Source organism: Choloepus didactylus, chromosome 2 (genome assembly GCF_015220235.1).
Source record: "Choloepus didactylus isolate mChoDid1 chromosome 2, mChoDid1.pri, whole genome shotgun sequence".
NCBI classification, from domain to species: domain Eukaryota; kingdom Metazoa; phylum Chordata; class Mammalia; order Pilosa; family Megalonychidae; genus Choloepus; species Choloepus didactylus.
The window spans coordinates 127,396,932-127,410,985 of NC_051308.1; the positions used below are offsets into that span (position 1 = coordinate 127,396,932).

Consider the following 14,054-nt stretch of genomic DNA (forward strand, 5'->3'; position numbering starts at 1 on the left):
ACAACATATTCCTCATTTAGGTGTGCTACTCTGGCCCATTTACTGAGTGACCAGAAAAGCTTTTAGTTTTGAGTGGCGACTGGAACAAGATGAGGCTCTGCAACAGGTCCAGGCTGCTGTGCAAGCTGCTCTGCCACTTGGACCATATGATCCAGCTGACCCAATGGTGCTGGAAGTGTCAGTGGCAAATAGAGAATCACAATGCAGGCCCTTAGGATTTTGGAGTAAAGCTTTACCATCCTCTGCAGATAACTACTCTCCATCTGAGAAACAGCTGTTGGCCTGCTACTGGGCCTTAGTAGAGACAGAACGCTTAACCATGGGCCACCAAGTTACCATGAGACATGAGTTACCTATCATGAGTTGGGTATTGTCTGACCCACCAAGCCATAAAGTTCAGCGTGCACAGCAGCACTCCATCATAAAATGGAAATGGTATATACGAGATAGAGCTTGAGCAGGTCCTGAAGGTATAAGTAATTACATGAGGAAGTGGCCCAAATGCCCATGGCCCCCACTCCTTCCATCTTACCTTCTCTTTTCCAGCCCACAGCTATGGCATCTTGAGGAGTTCCTCACAATCAGTTGACTGAGGAAGAGAAAACTTGGGCCTGGTTTACAGATGGCTCTGCACTGTATGCAGGCACCACCTGAAAGTGGACAGCTGCAGCACTGCAGCCCCTTTCTGGGATGTCCCTGAAGGACAGTGATGAGGGGAAATCCTCCCATTGGGCAGAACTTCAAGCAGTGCACCTGATTGTTCACTTTGCTTGGAAGGAGAACTGGCCAGAGTTGCATTTGTACAGTGATTCCTGGGCTGTTGCTAATGGTTTGGCTGGATGGTCAGGGACTTGGAAGGAACATGATTGGAAGATTGGTGACAAAGAAGTCTGGGGAAGGGGTATGTGGATAGACCTTTCTGAGTGGGCAAAAAACATGAAGATATTTGTGTCCCATGTGAATGCTCACCAGAGGGTGACTTCAGTAGAAGAAGATTTTAATAACCAAGTGGATAAAATGACCTGTTTGTTAGATACCAATCAGCCTCTTTCCCCAGCAACTCTTGTCATTGCCCAGTGGGCTCATGAACAAAGTGGTCATGGTGGTAGGGATGGAGGTTATACATGGGCTCAGCAACATGGACTTCCACTCACTGAGTCTTACCTGGCTACAGCCACTGCGTGTCCAATCTGCTGGCAGCGGAGACCCACACTCAGTCCCTGATATGGCTCCATTCCCCGAGTGATCAGCCTGCTACCTGGTGGCAGGTTGATTACATTGGACCACTTCCATCATGGAAGGGGCAGTGATTTGTTCTTACTGGAATAGACACATACTCTGGATATGGGTTTGCCTTCCCTGCATGACATGCTTCTTCCAAAACTACCATCCATGGACTTAAAGAATGCCTTATCCACCGTCACAGTATTCACACAGCATTGCTTCAGACCAAGGAACCCACTTCACAGCAAATAAAGTGAGGGAATGGGCACATGCTCATGGAATTCTGTGGTCTTACCATGTTCCCCATCATCCAGAGGCAGTTGGGTTGACAGAATGGTGGAATGGCCTGTTGAAGACTCAATTACGGCGCCAACTAGGTGGCAATACCTTGCAGGGTTGAGGCAGTGTTCTCTAGGAGGCTGTGTATGCTCTGAATCAGTGTCCACTCTATGGTGCTGTTTCTCCCATAGCCAGGATTCATGGGACCAGGAATCAAGGGGTAGAAACAGGAGTGGCACCACTCATTATCACTCCTAGTGATCTACTAGATAAATTTTTGCTTCCCGTCCTTGCAAGCTTAAGCTCTGCTGGTCTACAGGTCTTTGTTCCAAAAGGAGGAGTGCTTCCACCAGGAAACACAATAATCCCATTAAACTGGAAGTTAAGACTGCCACCTGGCCACTTTGGTCTTCTTATGCCTTTGAATCAAAAGGCAAGGAAGGGGATTGCTGTACTGGCTGGGGTGATTGATCCTGACTATCAAGGGGGAAATAGCACTGCAACTACACCATGGAAGTAAAGAAGAGATTTCCTGGAATACAGGAGATCCCCTAGGGTGTCTCTTAGTACTACCATGCCCTGTGATTAAAGTCAATGGAAAACTACAACAACCTAACCCAGGCAGGACTACCAATGGCCAAGAAACTTCAGGAATGAAGGTTTGGGTTGCCCCACCAGGCAAGGAACCACAGCCAGCTGAAGTGCTTGCTGAGGGTCAAGGGAACATGGAATGGGTAGTGGAAGAAGGTAGTGATAAATGTGAACTACGGCCACATGACCAGTTACAGAAACGAGGACAATGATGGTGAGAATATTTCCTCCTTGTTTTGTTATGATTATGTTTGTATTTGTCTGTAAAGCAAATATCTTTGCTTTCTTCTCTGTCTTGTCCCCTTAACATATGGTATAAAGTGTACTGTTCATTTTGCAGTATTTAAGCTAAAGGAAATAAATTTTAAGAGCTAATATCACCCAAGGACTTGCACCCTATTCTGGAGAGATTGTGCATTTTCAGTTGTATGCTGCACAGCGGAGTATTGTTAGGCAAAATATATGTCTGTTATTGCTATGTACTTAGAGATAAAGTTTGGTTTTAGGTGATGTGTATAACTGCCAAGTTGACAAGGAGTGGACTGTGATGGTTAGGTTCATGTGTCACTTGGCCAGGTGATAGTACCCAGCTGTCTGATCAAGCAAGCACTGGCCTAACAATTGCTACAAGGACATTTGTGGCTGGTTAATAAACCAACAGGCTGGTTTATTAAATCATCAGTCAATTGACTGCAGCTGTGACTGATAACTCACCAAAGAGCGTGTCTTCCACAATGAGAGAATGCAATTGGCTGGATTTAATCCAGTTAATCAGTTGAAGACTTACAAGCGAGACAGACAGAGGACCTTCACTTCTTCAGCTGCCCAGTGAAGCGTTTCCTGAGGAGTTCGTCGAATATCTTCCTTGGAGTAGACAGTTTGCTGACTGCGCTACAGAATTTGGACTCTTGCATACCCACAGTTGCATGAGTCACTTTTATAAATTTTATAGTCATAGATACCTCTCATTGATTCTGTTTCCCTAGAGAACCCTAACTAATACACACAGTTTGCAAAGTAACCTAATAAACTACACTAGAGAGGAGAATAATGAAACTGTAATGAAAGGGGAAAGAATTAAAATTTTCACTTTAAAATAAGAAAGATCAGTAAGTTCTTGGGTTAACAATAACAGGAGATTTTGTTGTCATCGTAACACATAAAAATGAATTTATATACATTTATTCAATGTGATTATATATATGTATATATATACATACACACAATAAATTCCTATTATGAAATCTAAAGGAAAAAAAAAAACCAAGACTTTTTTTTCACTACTATTAGAGCCATAACTCTCTGACAGGGAATGGTTTCAATTCATCCCTAGAAGAAGGAAACCATGACCATGATATAGTCAAAATCCATTGCTAGAGGTAGTAGTATGAAATCCATTTGGAGATGTCAAAAAGATCTTGAGGTTTAGGCTCCTGAAACCATCCAACCTTTAAAGTTTTACAATGGTTATATTGGGATAGATGAAACATACATCAGCAACACTTCAGGAATTTTGGTAATTTCATATCAATGCCAATTGAAAACCAGTAGTCAATTTGTCCTTGCTGTGATGGGCAATTTCACGTAAAAAAATTTTTAGGTTCTGTTTGAGGTCCTCAGCCATCCTGAAAGCAACAGAGATTATCTTCATGTAATTTATAAATATATTTTCCCCATTATCTCTACTCTATGGATCCAATCACTGACTTTTTATAATAGCCTCAGTGATTCTCCAAATACATGGCCTCCTAAGGTATCATTGGGACTAGCAGCTTGGTGAGAGCTGACTGTCTGGGATAATGATTAGCCAGAAATTCCTTTAGTCTCTGTGTTACCCCTTTTTGCATGGGCTTCTGCCTTACTAATAACCACCTCCTTAGGAAAATTTAGAACACTTAAAATTCACTAATCTGTTGGCCATTCTTTTTATTTATTTATTTATTTAATTAATTAATTAAATTCAGTTTTATTGAAATATATTCACATACCATACAATCATCCATGGTATACAATCAACTGTTCACAGTACCATCATATAGTTACGCATTCATCACTGCAATCTATTTTTGAACATTTTCCTTACATCAGAAAGAATCAGAATAAGAATAAAAAATAAAAGTAAAAAAGAACACCCAAGTCACCCCCCATCCCACCCTAGTTTTCATTTAGTTTTTGTCCCCATTTTTCTACTCATCCATCCATACATTAGATAAAGGGAGAGTGATCCACAAGGTTTTCACAATCACACTGTCACCCCTTATAATCTACATTGTTATACAATCATCTTCAGGTGTCCAGACTACTGGGTTGGAGTTTGATAGTTTCAGGTATTTACTTCTAGCTATTCCAATACATTAAAACCTAAGAAGTGTAATCCATATAGTGCATAAGAATGTCCACCAGAGTGACCTTGCAACTCCATTTGAAATCTCTCAGCCAATGAAACTTTATTTTGTTTAATTTTGCATCCCCCTTTTGGTCAAGAAGATATTTTCAATCCCATGATGCCGGGTCCAGATTCATCCCCGGGAGTCATATCCCACGTTGCCAGGGAGATTTACACCTCTGGGAGTCAGGTCCCACATAGAGGGGAGGGCACTGAGTTCACCTGCCAAGGTGGCTTAGAGAGAGAGAGAGGGCCACATCTGAGCAACAAAGAGGTACTCAGGGGGAGACTCTCAGGCATAATTATATGCAGGTTTAGCCTCTCCTTTGCAGTAATGAGCTTCATAAGGGTAAGTCCCATGACAGAGGGCTCAGCACATCGAACCACCCATCCTCAACGTTTGTGACAACATCAGCATCAGTCCAGGTGAGGAAGTCCAACACTTCCACATTTTCCCCCAACTCCTTATTGGGACTCTGCAAATATATTTTTATTTTTTGCCCAAATTACTTTGGGATGTGAGTGTTGTTGACCATTCTCAACTGGATTTTCTGCTGAGGTCAAGAACAGTGGTTTTCAAAGTATTCCAAAATCACAGACCATCTCAGAAGCATAGCTGCTATTAAGGCATACATTAACCCTCTTATTTCTAGCTAATCATCAAATGCTGGGTAATTCAATGAATTCTGCCATCTGGGAAGATTTTATTTCTGGTAAAGGGTCATTCTAGCAGTAAGTTTAGATCTGTGATGGAACATCCTGCCTGATATTTTCTTGTTTCAGTTTTAAGATATGAACCATTGAAAACAAGATAAAAGCTTGATTTTCAAGGGGAGTTTCTAATACATCTGTTTGGGGCATAAATAATTTTCACACAAAAGCCAGGAAATCATGAATTCCCCCTTCAAGAAGAACAGCAAGATTTAAAAGTATTATAATGATGAAGGGAAGTGTATGGGGGTGAGATAATAAAATTTCATAGGAGATAAGCCTACTTACTGAGAAATTTGTGCATTTTCAGTATAGCATGAAAGACTATCACATTTAAGGGAGTCCCCAAACCCCAAGTCAACAGAAGCCTCTACTAGTTGAGCTGTAGCTATAATTGCCCTGATACTAAGTAGTTAGTCTTTTGTCACTGGTAAAGAGAGAGGCTGTAGTAAGCAAATGGTTTTTGAAGTTGCCTATTAAATAAAATCTAAACACTAAGAGTTGGTCCAGGTTACTCATGTATAAAAATAAAAAGATTTATAATAGCTAGGTAGTTCCAGGTCAAGGAGGGTTGTTGCAGAGCTAAATTTAAATCATGTAATGCATGCTTATGTTTAGGTTTCCAAAAAAGAGGTTGGGTTACTGAGAACTTCCTCAGATCAGACAGAGGTATGGCAGTCTCAGAAAAGTTGGGAACCCATTGCCTTTGATAACTAGGAATCCTAACCAGGAATGCTCTTGTTTGGTGGTGAGCCAGGGAAAATTTGAATGGCTTGTGGATAGACTGGAGAGAGGGCTTTACCTCCTTGGCTCTAGGCAATGCACTTTGTTTTGACAAAATTGTAACTTTTCTTTGGAAGCTTTTCTTTAGAAAATGTTAACTATGTATTGTATAAAAATAAAATAGTTTAATATTTAAGGTCCTTAAAGTCCTGTTAAGAACTTGTGAAAAGTAGGAGGATGCTTCAGGAAACCTCTGAGGCATAACATTCCAAGTATATTAACCTTCTCGAAACAAGGCAAAGAACTATTGACTAACATGATTTAAAAGAGTACTAAAGAAAAAAAATACAGATTTACAAAATGTAAAATATGTAGCCTCAGGAAGCACTGAAGATAAAATAGTACTTGAGTGCAGTACTGCAGGGAAACAGGCAATGACTATTCTATTCATGGCTCTAATGCATTGAACAAATGTATACCCTCTTCTATTAGATTTCTTAAAATAGGAGTAGTACAAGGAGTACTGTAAGGTATGATAAGTCTTTATTAGCCTTTTAATTATTGGTTTTAGTCCTTTTTTACCTTCTAGTTTTAAAGGCTATTGTTCAAACTTGGATAGAGTTTTGGATAAGTCAATCTAACCTTGATGGGTTCAGCATAGAATATTTTAGAATTTCTACTATATCAGTAGAATTTTTGGCCCACCAAGATCTCCCTTTGGAGGTCTTCAGATTTGGATTTATTTAGACGAAAGGATGGAGGTAAGCCAAAATCCAAATTAACTATGAACTCATTATGAATTGAAGAATCTTCATGAATTTTAAGGAAGAGGCAATCAAGATAGTATTTACACAGTGAATCTCTTGCTATTAAGTCAGCAGGTATCTTGTCAGAAAGAATGTTCCTTGGTCTGAACTCTGAGCATAACAGTTATGGGTGGGATATGGAAATGTCTGAGGGTTGTTAGAGCAACCCACTACCTGAATAGTTCATTGACTCCAAGGGATTGGTGTCAGAGCTTAAGATATTTTATCTTCTGTATCAATAAAAATTTTGCAATGTTGTCTTTTAATATGTAGAGAAATTTCTCCTTTTGGATTTAAGCCAGTCACAAAAGGCCACATATTGTATGATTCCATTTATATTAAATGTCCAGAATAAGTAAATTCATAGAGACAGAAAAGTAGATGATTAGTGGTTGCCAGGGACTAAGGAGAGACTGCAATGGAATTGGGATTCTTTTTGGGGGATGATGAATATATTCTGGAAATTAGGTAGTACTGATGGCTATACAACCTTGTGAATAGACAAAAAAGACCACAGAGCTGTATACTTTAAAAGGGTGACTTTTTTGGTATATAAATCATAACTGCACTTTTAAGAAATGTTCAGTGAGAAGTTGGAGATCTGACAATAGGACTTTTCCCCATTCAAAGTCTTGCTTACTAAACCCCCGATTTCTAGTCTAAGGCCATTAACACAAGGTGAGGAGAGAGCTGGAGTCATATCTGTCTCAGGATTTACTCCTGAATGCGCTCAGAAAATGTTAAGGAGTTATTACTGTCATCTCCTTTGGACTCATCCTTCCTTTGCCTGCAAGACTAAACCAGATTCTAATCTATTTTTCACAGGAAAACCTTTGGGGATAGCTACCAAAAGATCTTGCCCAATAGCTACAGTTTTTCTAACCCCCTCTGGTTCCCTATGCAAGTGCTGGTTTCTTAGGTTACTCTCAAAGTCTGCTTTCTTTTTCATCCAATACTTTTTTTGCATCTGGGGTTTCTACTAAACATATAAACCAATTGATACAGATCTGGGGTACTTAGATTATAAGTTCCTGAAATTATTCTAAATTCCATGTAAATTTCTGTATATCTTTTCTAGACTTTGGAAGGTCTTGCCATTTGTTCTCAGCAGAGTTTGTAGTTTATCTTTTAACCTTCCTCTTACATTCTCTAAGAAAAGAGGCCAAACAGAATCCTAATCCAGAACTTTTGTGGAGCAAGTGGGTGACAGTAGTGTAAAGAGTAGACTTAGTAGATATTGTTTTGTGCAGCCAAGACTTGCCTCTCCCAAATGGAAGTACTCATTTTCCAAGCTGCTGGGAGGTTTGGGGGCTGACAGATTCAGGTAAGTTCTTCCCTAGGAACTGCCCTCAGCTGAAGAAAGCTACCTTCCCTAAGGTCACAGTGTGACAGCCTACCTCCAATGACTATTTGATGAAAAAGTATATAGACTCACTAGCCTCAATTTGGGACATTTCTCATTATCCACTTTCAGTGCTCCCCAAACGATTGGCTGAGGCCTTGGGTGTGAGTGCATTGTTAGTCAACTTTTCCCTCTACACAATACTGCCTTTTTTTTTTTTTTTTTTCCACTCTCCACTGGTGTTCTCCAAACATAACTCCACAATAAACTTCTTTCCTTCCTTCATGCAAATCTCCATCACAGAGATTTTTTTTTTTTTTTTTTTTTTTTTGAGGAAACTAACCCAATCCAGAGTAAACATAGACTTTGGATAAAGAAAATAGGAGAGAGAGAAAGTCATTAGGCATTATTAACATAATGACATTTCTGTCTACTACAGAGCTTCCCTTCCTCTCAAAAAGATACTGCAGGATGCTTGCATGCCTAGTCTGGGAGAATAAAACAATAATAGCAATACTTATAGAGTGCCAGGCACTATTCTAAGTTCTTTAGATAAATAAAGTCATCTAATACTCATGGCAACTGTAAAAGGTTAAGTTCTATTATTATCTTTATTGCCAGAAGAGGGCACTAAGGCACAGTCAGCTTACATGACTTGCACAAGGTTACATAATGAGAAGTGGAGGTTTGGAACCAAACTGACTCCTATCATCTCCATAAGCAACCCCCAGAGCTTCTAGGACAGAAGATTGGGAGGTGGGAAGGGCAAAGGAGGAAGTGCAAGTGGGCAGGTTCTGGTTGAACTTACTAGTCAGAAGGAAGTTTTAACTGAAAGCAGCTGATGAGGTAGAGGGAAATTGCTGCTTCTTGGCCAGTCAATTCTTTTTTTTTTTTTTTTTTTTTTTTTTTCGGTCCTTTTTTTTGTTTTGTTTTTGTTAGTCTGATCAGAAGTTTACCTGTCCCCCCACCCCAGCTGTTCTTTGGAGTTCTGAGAGTTTGTCTACCATGTATGTGATGGTGTGAAGTGAAACTGTACTGGGTGGTGAACTCACTTTTGCCTTCTCTAAACTTCAAATACCTATCCCCAGTTAAGACTGCCTTATGTTGTGATCTGTGTCACTGTTACCAGACAAAGGTGGTGGATTCTTTGCCCCGTGCACTTTTATGACCAATTCCTGAGACACCTGTGCTTCAAAGAGAGAGTTTATTGCTAGGTGCAAAGCAAGAGAGCAGATGGCCTAGCAGCCTAAAAGTCTGTCTTCCCAAACTGCAGAAACTCTGATAATTTTATATTATCAAAAGATGGGCAGGTTTTAGGATAATGAACACAATGGCTTTTGATGATGTAATTAAAGGTGATCTAATTATTGAGCATGTGCAGACTGATTACATGCTTAGTCACAGAATCTAAGTAAATGGCAGACTTAATATGATGATAGGCATGATTTTTAGTATTATAATGAGGTACAGGTGACTTGTAGGTTAAAGTCTAAGCTACGGCTCATGTCAGGCGGGCCCATTTTGGTTAGATCCCGTTAAGGTTATCAAGATAACTTTGAAATTGGGGTGGATTAGTTTTGGACTGATCCAAGGCCCTTCATTAATAAACATTAGGGGCTGTCTTTAGTGATCACAAGATTCCAAAGGCAAAAAAAAAAAAAAGAAAAAGAAAAAACAAAAGGAAAAAATGGATAAAATGGGTACAGATGAATGTGTCACAAGGCTTTTATAATCACAAAGGCACAAGATAAAAGCTATATAATCATTATCAAAGATCAAGGCCATTGGATTACAGTTCAAAGATTTCAGGTATTTCCTACTGTCTACTCCAATATACCAGAAAGCAAAAAGGAATATTTATATAATGATTCAGCAACCATAATCATCCCTTAATGCTAAATTTCTGGTGACCTCACTCATGACTTTTTGATTAGCATGTAGACCAAGACTGTGACCACTCCCTGTGGTCCCCACCCTCCTGCCACAGCACTTAGCACAATTCGGGGCTAGGTGCTACCTGGAGACACGACTGCTCAGAATTCCCAGGTAACCGAGACATCATCTGATCCACCTTCCTCTCTGAAGCCCAGAGAACCACAGCAGATTAGAAACAGAATCAAGACCCAGACCCAGAGTGCGGCATCCGCCTTAAGTGAATATTTTGCATAAGTATATTCTCTCTAAACTTATACAAGCTTACTGATAAAATAAGGTAATATTATAAGTATGTTCTCAAAATTCCTCTTAAAAATAGCCTAACCAGGCAGGTTGTATAAACTGAGAAATGTATCTGGTAATTATGACACTTATAGAAAATGTAATAAAAAGAAAGATATGCTGATGCTTCAAATATGTCCTATTTAAGAAATCAGTTAAGTTTAGTAAGAGATATAAAAGAAATTTTTGTAACCTTGATTACCTGATTTTCAAATAATCTGGCTTTTTAATTACTTTGTCGTTTGTTACCCCAGCATGTGGAAGAATTTGAATTTGTAGTGGCTTTGTTAATGTCAGGCAGTATACTCTGTGAGTATATTTCATAATCAGGTTAATAAGTGCTGTCAGGAATAGGAAAGACATAATTCTTAGCTTCAAAGAGTTTATATTCTAGTGAAAATATACTTGTACCAGAGCACAGTATAAAACAGTAGTATTTAAAGTAACTGCTGATTATCTAAATAAAGAAATTAAAATGCTGGAAGAATTTTAAAAAGCTGATAAATAATGACCAAGGAAGACCTCATAAAAGAGATAACATTTGTAACACTTCTAAATTAAAAAGTAGCATTTGAATAAATAGACCTTTAAACTAGTTTTTTTAGAAGCCATACTTTAATATTGTGAACTAACATGTTCTTGGTATTATTTAGAACCTGGAAATAATGTTGACATTTTAAAGTTTTTTTCTGGATATAAATCCCTTAATCATTAAAGAACTGATTATATTTCAAATCTGGGCTCTTCTGATCTTTGAAGGTAGTGCTAGACTGGACTCAGAAATTTTAGGCATATTGTAAGGTAATCATTGATGTGTTGTGAGTATAAAGTATATAAATGCTTGGATGTATTCCAAACCTAAGCATAAATTTTTCCTTCTTCCATTATGTTGTAGTATCTCTGTCTCTTCTTCCCTTCATGAATACCATTACTGGAAGGTAGCATGCATGTTTTCAAAGAGCTTTGTGAATTTATTATCAAATTTATTTCTGATTATATGCATTCTGGGAAAGTAAAAGCTATAGGTAGAACAGATAGTATTTTTACTATTTTCCATAATATGATGACCATATTTTCTGATTAAAGTAAATTTTGTCTGTTACAGTCAGCAGTGCTGAATGAATATGGAAAGTTGTAGAAGGTTTGAGAAAGTGAATTTTGTTTGTGTGACTACAAGCCCTGAATGGATAGGGAAAGTTGTAGAAGGTTTACAAAAGTAAATTCTGTCTGTCATAGTCAATGCTGGCCAAAAATTTGATAAGCCTGTTTATAATGTTTTTTGAAAAAAAAAAAAAAAAAAAAAAAAGCTCTTGTGTCAAATCTTGTATTCGTACAAAACTGAAGTTTGCTTTGCTCTGTTAAAATAATGTGGATTGTTAGTCTGCTCTTAATGAAAGTTATAAAAAGTTTTCTTAACCATCTGAGTACTCTGTTTAGAAGACAAAGATTTTATATCACAATAATATCTCTATTGATGTTTATGTTGACCATATCATCCTTTATTTCAGAAGACAAGTCTCACTTTTAAAGGAAAACTGTTTCAAAAGATTTATTTCACCTTGTAAAAGTGAGTTGCTAAAATAGTTTAACAGTATTACATAAGGTGACTGGGAAGTATTAAAATAATTAAAATGGATTTTTTAATCCTTCTGTTTGTTAGCTAAATTTATATGGGTGAAATGTTAGTCATATATTTAGAGATTGTATAAAATTCCTTAAAACTTGGCAATGTTCTCACTATTCAGGTTATATCCTGATAGTGTTTTGTATGATTTTAGACAATGGTATGATGTTGTTATTCATGGTTTTAGTTATTCTTAGACAAAGCCTGTAGATCATAAAAACAGCAAAATTTACTTGTCAGTTACACTGCTTTGCTCTGATATTTCTTTAAAAGTATAGGTAGTCAGATGTAAGTCAGAACTTCATTTGCAACAGAAAGGGAGTTTAAAAGAGAAGCAAGACAAATATATAAATTATGTCCTACCTGTTAATTAACATAACCCCAGTAAATGTGTAAAGTTGGAACAGGACAAATCCTCTGCTATGGTTTGTCAGTATAAGACAACTGTCAATGTTATTTCTGAAAATAGCATAATTCAGAAATGCTTGTAAGAAAATTAGGGCTTAGATTGTAAGCTCTTACAGCAGTCACATTTACTCTTAAACTTTAACTGTTATTTCTAAATTCTGAGGTGTTTTGCTTTTTGTATAACCTGGTAGTTCCCTAGCACTTTAGATATCCATGTGACACATGAGACTCAGAATTAGAGGCCTCCAGCTCTGAGAGTCAGCATTACTCCAGAAAACAACTGTTAAAAGCTGAAAAAGAAATCAGACTTTGATTGAAGTGTGAATAAAGCTGATCTGGTTAAGAGTAAGGTAAATCAGAGTACAGGGTAAAAGATAATATTGTCTGTATTTTAAAACTGACTTTTATGTGAGACCAAAAGAAGGAATGTTTACTTTTTCCAAAATTTAAATTCCCTCTAGCACATTATCTAATTTAACCCATATAGTCAGTTTAACTGAACAACCTAATTCAGCTTTATTTTACATGGAAGCTAGAAAAAGGAATAAAATCTTGATATTTGGTACAAGTTACTGTTATACCCTGATGGATTTCAAAGTAATTTGGATGTTCATGGATAGGAAGGCCAAATGTCATTAAGATGTCAATTCTACCCAAACTCATCTACAGATTCAATGCAATCCCAATCAAAATTCCAACAACCTACTTTGCAGACTTGGAAAAGCTAGTTATCAAAGTTATTTGGAAAGGGAAGATGCCTCGAATTGCTAAAGACACTCTAAAAAAGAAAAACGAAATGGGAGGACTTACACTCCCTGACTTTGATGCTTCTTATAAAGCCACAGTTGTCGAAACAGCATGGTACTGGCACAAAGATAGACATATAGATCAATGGAATCGAATTGAGAATTCAGAGATAGACCCCCAGATCTATGGCCGACTGATCTTTGATAAGGCCCCCAAAGTTACTGAACTGGGTCATAATGTTCTTTTCAACAAATGGGGCTGGGAGAGTTGGATATCCATATCCAAAACAATGAAAGAGGACCCCTACCTCACCCCCTACACAAAAATTAACTCAAAATGGACCAAAGATCTCAATATAAAAGAAAGTACCATAAAACTCCTAGAAGATACTGTAGGAAAACATCTTCAAGACCTTGTATTAGGTGGCCACTTCCTAGACTTTACACCCAAAGCACAAGCAACAAAAGAAAAAAATAGATAAATGGGAACTCCTCAAGCTTAGAAGTTTCTGTACCTCAAAGGAATTTGTCAAAAAGGTAAAGAGGCAGCCAACTCAATGGGAAAAAATTTTTGGAAACCATGTATCTGACAAAAGACTGATATCTTGCATATATAAAGAAATCCTACAACTCAATGATGATAGTACAGACAGCCCAATTATAAAATGGGCAAAAGATATGAAAAGACAGTTCTCTGAAGAGGAAATACAAATGGCCAAGAAACACATGAAAAAATGTTCAGCTTCACTAGCTATTAGAGAGATGCAAATTAAGACCACAATGAGATACCATCTCATACCAGTTAGAATGCTGCCATTAAACAAACAGGAAACTACAAATGCTGGAGGGGATGTGGAGAAATTGGAACTCATATTCATTGTTGGTGGGACTGTATAATGGTTCAGCCACTCTGGAAGTCAGTCTGGCAGTTCTTTAGAAAACCAGTTATAGAGATACCCTTCGATCCAACGATTGCACTTCTCGGTATATACCCGGA

At 37.9% G+C, this 14,054-nt stretch overlaps 1 pseudogene; it reads right to left on the reverse strand.

Moving 5' to 3' along the window:
* LOC119513245 overlaps positions 1 to 14,054 on the reverse strand; it is a 49,555-nt pseudogene that overhangs the window by 10,441 nt on the left and 25,060 nt on the right.